The sequence below is a fragment of the Oryza brachyantha genome, chromosome 6, assembly GCF_000231095.2.
Source record: "Oryza brachyantha chromosome 6, ObraRS2, whole genome shotgun sequence".
Taxonomy (NCBI): domain Eukaryota; kingdom Viridiplantae; phylum Streptophyta; class Magnoliopsida; order Poales; family Poaceae; genus Oryza; species Oryza brachyantha.
The window spans coordinates 6026377-6036368 of NC_023168.2; positions in this window are offsets into that span (position 1 = coordinate 6026377).

Here is a 9992-nt window from a genome sequence, read left to right on the forward strand (position 1 = left end):
CCAGTGGCATGAGCAGCAGCAGATACCCTCCTCGCGGCAATGGCTCCCATCATCCTCATTGCCAATGGCTTGGTTATGGCCATCCCAAGACTTCCTCGCCCTCCTCGTTATGGTGACCCCAAGATCTCCTCATCCTTCATGGCCGAGGCCTTCCAGACGTGGTTCTTAGACCAGTCTCAATATATATTTTATAAGGGTGTCATGCACATTAAATAGGGTGTCACATCAGCAAATTTATTGACTTAACAAAGTCATTAAATGAAGGAGTTTCATAAGATGAGAGAGAAGTTTCATCCCCATGAAATTCATCTGGCTCGATTACATAGTTTACATTCTTGATAACTATACCATAAAACTATGCACTGAGACTGGCCTTAATGACTGGCGGACCGACAGTGAAGAGCAGCAACGATTTCCGCACCTGAGCCCTCATAGACGTGTGTCGCCTCTATCACTGCCAAGCTTATCACCGGTCCTCGAAGTCCTTGCCAACCGAAGAAGGGAAGGATGCGAAGAGGAAAAAGAGGGGAAATGGGCAATTTGATCAACAGAGATTTGCAAATGCATCCAAGGGGTAAGTAGTGGTATATCTCGAACATATGTAGAATTATAATGGCAGGGTTATAAATAGTTGAATAGTAGTGATATTTTTCACAACCTGCATATTTTTAATGATATGGATATAACTAACCCTTGAAATATAGACTCTTTTCTCTTTAAACTAAAATGACTAGTAAATAGAGGGCCTAACCGGCTACCTCGACTACAACAATGAGAGTCCAGGGTCATAACTTACGATTTTAAGATAAAATTTTAACTTACACAGTAGCCCAAACTTTCGATCAGCACCATAACATATGATTCTGAAATAAAATTTTAATTGACATGATTAAATTAAAAATATGATATACTTTTCCTTTGCCACTAATGATCTACTTCTATTTCATACATAAGACTAGAGTGCACAAGTTATGGTGGAAACCATGCAAACAACAAGTTTTCAAAAATTCTATATACATAGATGATACTAGAGAACCATACAAACATGCAAGACCAAACTCAACTTTATTTATGACTTATAAAAATAACAAATAGTGGAGAAAAGGAGAAATTTCAGGAATAATGTTTTTCATAGCAGCTTTTTTAACTTTATATCTCACAAACAAAGTTTGAATTTGATCATGTAATTTTATGTAGTTCTATAATATCATCTTACCTATACTAATGATTTCTTTAATTTTTTTAAGAACTTTTATATAAGAGCCTCCATCTTTCACTACATATTTTCCCGGCTAAAGTAGTTGTGAAGCCATCTGTCGGTCTGTCCTATGGTGGCCCTACAAGACCCACTGCTAGGGGTATAAGTGGGCCGGTCCGTGAATCCGCTTATAGGTCAATTAAGTGGGTAACCCGGTGGGCAACCCGCTTAATTGGCCTATAAGCGGGTTAGCGGGCCGGCCTCCTTACACCCTTACCCACTACTATTGTTGATTTGTTGCTATTGCCTCCATCCACGACATACTAAAAAGTTATCGATCGCCAACGAACAAACGTGCTCTGCGCAGTTTATTATCCAAACTCGAAGATGTTATTGGCATTGATCGGGCTTTTTTTATCCTCCTTAAAACATATCTTGAGCAACTAAAATTTTTAGTAGCTTAAGGTAAATTGTATCTGAGAGTACTAAACTTTTATACTAACGATATGATATATTGAGATACTTTTTTAAAAGATAAAAAGATCCTCTGCGCCACCTATGTTGAACCAGTTGCCTCAAGATTTGGTGAGAAACTGCCCAGTTTCTCTCATTATCTATACGTACCCTGTGGAGATCACAAGGTCACCGTGGATACATATGATCGAGCAAACCGGTACATACACTCGATCATCTATTAAAATCTAGAGCAACTCTCTGGTACATTTTACTGGTAGTATTATATTACCAGTAGAAAAAATGGTATTTGTGTACTTTGTTAGTTACTTAATTAGCAATATTTTGTAATTTTATTTTTTTGCAATAAAGATCACAACAAAAATGACGATATTACCCCTGAAATTTCTATTGCACCTAATATTATTGGTAGTATAATTTAATCATAGCCGTCCGATAAAAATATATCAACGATATAGATTAAGTTCTACTATAAGTACTATGCACCGGAGTCGCTCACTAAAATCTATATTCCTGGTGAAGTGTTCTGCTAGCACGTCTCTCTGGCACAGGTGCAGCCCTTCCACACTTAGTCTCATGTAGAATCTGCAGTACCTATCGTGTTGTTGGATATGTCCTTTTTCAGCTTTACCAACCGTCCGATGTCTTCTTCAGGAAAATTGTGTTCTAGTATAGCGCACTTCATATCGTTCACCCCTAGGCAATACCGCGGCACCGAGCGGGGTACCAACTAGTTCCTTTTATTTTCGGTTGCGCTGTTTGTCACTGTCAACGAATCTACGACCTAATGACCTATGCTGACTACGCATGTCCATCTTTCTGCAGTGTTCTGACTGCAGCATAGTATCAAACTAGAAGCACACAACAAATGTATGCGGATAATGGGGCGTGATGCCTCTTTCAAAAGCATGCAGGCAATGATCGTACAATATTAATTGCTGCGTCTTTTAGCCTATTATTCTCGGATTTTGTGCGCATGTTTCTTGGACGGTTAAATTGTGTTTTTTTTACGAAAAATTTATACGAAGAAGTTAATCACCTTATATTTCTAAAATAAAATTTTAACCTTATAGTTAGTTTCTCGCTCATAGCATTAAATACTTATCACAAAATTAAATATTTAATCTTTTGTCGTTCATCAACTAAAGAACCTAACCAGTGTGTTGAAGGGTAAAGTATATTGTGCTTCTTTTTTTTTTCTTTTAAGGAAAGGGATGTTTCCAGCGAGGGCCATGTGACTGCCTCATCACTGAACACCAGCCAAATAGATTTGGGTCGAGCTGTTGTTCCTGCCTGCACCTGCAAGGCTGCTGCTACACGATGCGATTACGTTGCTGCGTGCTTCTCTGTGATCTGATTCTCCTACGAACATCATATGGCAGTACAGTTACACTCACTCCCACACGTGTGGGTCATTGCAAAAATGTTGTCTAAGAGCAAGGCTAATAATATAGCTAACAAGCTGGCTATAATATTTTTTATAGTCACCCATATACTAGTTAGCTCTTAATCTTTAATGCAGGACCTACATGTCACTCTCACAGAGTTTTTTGGTTCCTGTGCCCAAGCTGGCTACAAGCTAAGAGCCTATTTACACTCTCTCTCATCCTCTCTCTTCTCCACATAAGCATATAGCCAGCTTATAGCCTGCTATTATACTTGTTCTAAAGATTACTGGAGGCGTATATCTTTTTCTATATGAGATTCTCTATAGTACTGTAGACTAACATGTGGACCCACGAATTAAAAAATCCTTTCACATGCATGGATAATACTATAAAGTTTAGTTTTGAGTGATTGGTTAAGCAGCTTGTGCTTAATTATGCCGATCTATGGGATAGCAATTAGCAAATCTCAGTTCAGTACGGCAGCACATGAGTGAGCAAAGTCCAGCTGCCACTAGTAAGAGTATAATATTCCTTGGTACATGCAGCTCACTAGCTCAGTATTTTATATCCACTTGTACTACGCCGACTTGGAAAGCACTGCACGGTTATGAAGTCTGAACTGAACTTCTGCTTTGATCAAGCGATCAGTGCTTTAGAGCAGGTTTAAAGCAGGCTATAAGTATATTTTAAAGAGATAAGAGGGAAGAGAGAAGAGAGGTGAGCTACTAATATGTACTACATCCGTCCCATAATAACTTTATTTTTCGTTTTTCCGTGTCTAACGTTTGACCATTCGTCTTATTTGAAAAAATTGTACAAAAACTTAAAAAAGTTAGTCACACATAAAGTAACATTCATATTTTTATCATCTAGTAAGAATAAAAATATTATTCACAAAAAAGTTTCAAATAAGATGAAAAGTCAAAATATTATATCAAAAAACTAAAAAATGATCTTATTTCGGGACAGAGGTAGTAGCCAGCTGCACACGGACTCCAAGACAAAGTATGTGTATGATATGTGGGAACATGTACTAATGTTTTGTAGGTAATTATTGTACGAATTAACTATTAGATTGACTATAAATGAATTGTAACCAGTAGTTGGCTATATTATTGAACTTGCTCTTAGTGCAAAGATGGACTGATCCTTCACTGCATTCTCTGATTAACTCTCCTATCTTGCATATGTTCCATTGGATTTAAGAATTTTTGTAGGGCACGGTTGAATTTGTAAGAATCAACTAATGTCAACTTTGGAAGTATCAAAAGCTCTGCCAAGCCTCTCTATCTCTCCTTATGTACATTTCTCGTTGAAGTATGAGAGATTGTGCTCCTTGGAAACTTTGCTATGGCCCATATGACAGTAACAGAACTGCACCACGGTTACGTCAGAAGCCTCATCAGTGCTTTTTATGCTTGGAGGTTTTGGTGAGTTGTTGGGTGGTGGCTACAATTTAGGTCTAGTGGCATCAGGTCTCGTATAGCAATGGTTGGTTTGATACTAGTAGCTCTTTCATGTGGCTGACACGGTCAACGTGTGGTGGTGGTTTTTATTTTCTTTTCCTAACTATAGCCTTTCAGGTTTATAATAATATATTTTTCCTTGGTGGGTTAATTTGGAAGTACTGTTGTTCGTTTGAGAAAAGGTTGGCAAGGCCCCACTAATCTTTTAGCATGGGCAAAGTATTACTAATATCAAGTACTACTACTTATCAACAGGAGTACACATAAGCTTGACTAGATTCCTGACACAGTTGCTGAACAACCATGACGGAAAAAGGGTAATTTTTTGGTATTTTCATGGAAAAAGTCAAATAGTATATTTATAAATGAAAAATAATTTGTGAATAAAAGTTTTATACGTGTATCCTTAGCGATTTAAAAGCTAATACTGAAAAATAAACTTAGGTAAAAAACTCTAAATTTAAGGTTAAACATATAAATATAAGCAAAAGTGAAAAGACAGTATCGAGAGAGACGGGTAGAACTGCATATTTGTGGGACATGGGACAATGGGGTTTGAGCCGAAAAATCCAAGAGCAAAATTCACTCCTAGTGAGTCGATCAATCAAGTTATAGGATCCAAAGTCCGACATTGTTAATTAATTCATTAAAGAGGAGACAAGTAGATAAAGACGAACTAGAAAAGCTGAAAAGTAGGAGGAAAATACATATCATTAGGCATTAGGGGGATAATTTACTTCTACGAGCGTATTGAAAACCGAAGCGGCAGCACGCTTGCAGTGATCAAGCAATGTATTTCAATTCCGAGCCGTGCTAACTTGATAGAATGATATATAAAACAACTAGACAGTGCAACGTTTCATTCTACTATTTTTAAAACTAAATAAAATATTTAATTACTGCTGAAAGTTTAATTGCATACAGAGAATGTTTGATTGCATGAGACGTCTCAAGCCCCTCAATATGAGTTTTACCGCGTTACTGAGGACTTGCTAACGGCGTCCAAAGGTTTCATGGTCATAAGACTAATTTCCTCTCTCTCCTTATAGTTTCATGCAAATATTTTCTTTTGTACTGATATGTTACCTAATTATAATGCACCTCTATGAAACCCCAGTGAAACTGGCCTTACATAAACTACTCTTCCTGTTCTCATTTACCGATCGAGCGGTGTGGACTGTTATTGTTTCAATTATGACTGCTAATGATGTTTACTGCAATAAAGTTTGCATCCTACTGTTTGCGGCTCTTAAACTTGTTGTGCTATATCATGTATATCCCTAAACTTTAAAAGTACATATCCAAATTTCAGAAGTGGAAGAATATGCCATCTAGATCCAAAACTAAAATATATAATCTTTCAGGTACTCACGTTAGATTGATGTGAAACTAAGATGTATACCTTTTGAATCACAAAGGGGGTGAAGTTCGGTCATATAGATATGTGAAGGAATATGTGTCAGTTTTGGATCTAGATGTCATACTTTAATAAGTTACAGAGAACTTATCTTTATCTTCAAAGGTTAGAAAGATAACATAGCTTCGTGAATTTAAGAACCATTATTGTATTTACCCAGGTAGTTATTGTATGGCATATTTCAATAATGTAGTATGCTTTGAAACATTTGTACATTTATCAATTAAATGAAATGGTGTTTGAATGAATAATGTCTGACGATAAATTGGAGTATTCGGAAATAGATGTTAGTTTCTCTATCTATCAGCATCACGGTACACTACTACACTTGCATTAGTTACTTCACTATTAGTCAAATTGGCAGTCATTTACATCAGTTAGCAGGTGTTTGTTTATAGGGACTTATTTTTAGTCCCTAGTCACATCAGATGTTTGGACCCTAATTTGAAGTATTAAACATAAGCTAATAAAAAAACTAATTTTATAAATGAGAGCTAATCCATAAGACGGATTTTTAAGCCTAATTAATTCATAATTAGCAAATATTTACTGTAGCATCACATAGGCTAATCATGGATTAATTAGGCCCATTAGATTCGTCTCACGAATTAGTCCAAGATTATGGATGGGTTTTATTAATAGTCTATGTTTAATATTTCAAATTAGTGTCCAAACATCCGATGTAACATGGAACTAAAAAGTTTAGTCCCATCTAAACAACCCCTTAGTCACACGATTGCTCTCACTTCGTAGTAGTATCAAATTGCAGGTGTCCTAGACCATTGACTGACAGAATCTTGGTACCATTATGCTCCTAGCTAAGAAAAAATTCCCCAGCAGAATCTCATAGCTCATTTTAAAAACTATTTCGAGAGGAAAGAACCAAACAGTAGGGAGGATCTCGTAGCTATGCTAATTGTTGCAAAATTGTTTAGTTCTTCGAGATATATAGATGTTATCCTTGTCGCGTTCAAGATTCTTTCCTTCTTGTTATCCTGACTCACAAATCACAGTACCTCTTTCTGTTAACATGAATATGCGATGATACAGTTGGATCAGTTTGTCACTGTCATCTTGATCCTTGTTGTATAACAATCACATTACTGTGCTACCCGTACCATATGGAACAATGGCCAACAGGAGAGGCTCGCAAAACATGTCAGTTTGGAGCGATCCCAAACCCTAATAAGCTATGGCAAAAAAGAGATCCAAACCGTAACGAAATCAGAGCCACCATGGTTCTAGACAGTGGTGGAACAAGTGATATACAGTAGTTCGCGTGACTAGGTGCATGTGTTAGCAATGTATAATCTTTTTACATGTTTTATGACATAAATACAAAGAAAACACTGGTGGTGAAGTCCAAACAGTCGCCCGACCTACCCAGGAGATGGCTCTGCCGCTGGTTGTAGGTGTACTGGCTTAATCACTAACAACAGGAGCAGTTGGAGTTGTTTGAAACTTTCATCTGATCTGTGCTTCTCATTGATCTCTCGCCTGCGATCTCACGTTGTTTTTGGAAACATAGGCCTCATTTCAGTGACAGAGAAAAAAGAAGTGCAGCACGAATCAAGAAAGGTGCTGCGCGCCTGCAATTTGATATGCAAACATTTGCCTCTATTTCCAAATACAACTATACAACCGTGTGGATCAATATGCATGGTATAGTTTAGTTTTATTATGATCAACCACACTACACAACTCTCATTTTTACTTTGTTTAATTTAACATTATATATGAGACCGAGCGCTTGCTCAGGTGGTTGGCGTCAATGGTGCGTGCATTGCTCCTGACCATTCCAACTGCTCAGTGGTGGATCCACCACTGGGGGTATAGGGGCTTCAACCCTCCTGGCCTCTTTGCGCTATCGAAGTACCTGCTTAACTCCCACAATAAAATTTTTTGGTATCACTGAAGAGAAGAATGGGCCCCTCTGCGCTATTGAAGTCCCTGCTTAGCTCCTACAATAAAATTTTTTGGTATCACTGAAGAGAAGGATGGGCTAGAAGCAATTATCTCTCGTCCAGCTCCTCCTAATATTTTTTCTGGATCTACCATTGCAACTGCTTATACTCTTCTTTTTTTTTCTTTTTTTTCCTACGACGGACTTTGATTGGTTTCACTTAAGCAAAGGGTATACCCTCATGTGTGTTTTGTAGGACTATGTATTTTTATGGTCACCAAGTCTCTATATTATAGTGTGTTAGACACGCAAGGTTGTGTGTGAGTGGTGTTAATTTGAAGTGTGCTTGTAATTAAGTGCCCTTGATAGCCCCCTTAAGAAAAAAGTAGGTATATTTAGGATATTAAAACAAACTTGGTGACTCATCCTAGCCGCCTCCTTTTTTAGTGTGTATAGATATATCACATTACTTATATCATAAAAAAACACTTGTGCGCCACCGTCGTGTGGAGAATGGCCTCTCTATCGGGTTCCCTTTACCGTCCTTACCGCCCCTCCCACGGCACAGCAGATGCGCGGTAACCACGGAAGCCGTAAAAACCATGAAAATTTGAGTCCAAAAAAATTGATTCAAATCTTGCGATAAAGACGGTTTCACGCGGTTACCGCACGGTTTCCCGTGGTTACCGTCACCTATATAATCCGACCCATGTGAAATGAAAAATAAATTATAAAAAATCTAAAAAAGGAAAAATAGGGGGAAAATAGAAAAATAGTTGTATTTGTGAATTTGCATACAAATATGTAACAAATGAATTTGCATACTAAGTTAAGTACTAGTATGTTACAAATATGACGAAATATGATGAACTGCCGAAACATTTATTTCTAATTTTGTGTCACATAATTACATAATACTGATAATTGCATACATAACTACAACTAACATATGTCACTACCCACATATATGGCTCAAGTGGATTAGAAATCTATTATACAAGTGCAATAGGACTTAATATACATTGAAGATATGTCTAAAACAATTATCACAATCTACAGCAAGCTAAAACCATTTAGAAACCCGCAAAACATATTTACGAGGTGCCTAGTAAACATATATATGCACATGTTGTCAACTGCATATATGTGCAACACTTACAAACCGCATAGTCGTTTAACTCATGATATGTCCACGAGTAACTAAAAATCATTGATATAAGCTGCTATATCACCGTTTCATCTAGTATATATGATATATCCAAACTGTTACTCTTTAGGACTTTCAATTATGTTTTATTTTCGACAAATAGATGATCTCATGGTTCACAATCCCGATACTAAATTTAAAACTGTTCACGAGCAATACCTCCGGTGTCCGTAGAAATCATTGATAAACCAGAAAAAATAAATCCGGATAAATTATATCCAAAAATTAAAATGTAGGCTCTGTTTGATTTGTAGAAAAAAAGATAGAAAGATTGGATGATTTCAGTCCTATGAAAAAAAAAAAGTTCCTATAAGAGCCTTTAAAACAAGATGATTGCATCCTATCCTTTCTTTTAAATTTCCTATGTATTGAGTGATCTTATAGAAAATTTGGAGGAAAATAACCTCTTTTTTTTTCTTACCACGACTCTATTCCGGTGTTTTCCCTATATGCATCAAACCATGGTTTTGAATTTTCCTACGTTTCTCCTGTATATAAATGAAACGAAGGTTTTGAATTTTCTTTTTGTGTTTCTCAAGTATATGGATCAAACGATGATTTTGAATTTTCGTATGTTTTCATTTCCTGCAGAAATCTAATGGACATGACATTTCATTCATATGTTTTTTCGTTTTCACAAATAATATGTTAATAGGTATCAAATGGGCGCTTAATTCATTTTTTTTTTACTTGAACTGAACCGTCAGTTTTCAAGCTCATCGGTTTTGTAAACCCTGCATTTACATGTCTTCTTGCTTGCGAGGATGGAAAATCCACGAGGAATTAAGATCCAAAATCCAAGGATGTGTGGGCCTTGGCTGTTCGATCACGGAGGTGCCGAGTAGTAAAACAAGCCACCACCACCACGGCAACTGGATCCTCCCGAAAACCACATCGCCGTCGATCCGTCACGGCGACACACCACACACACACACACGC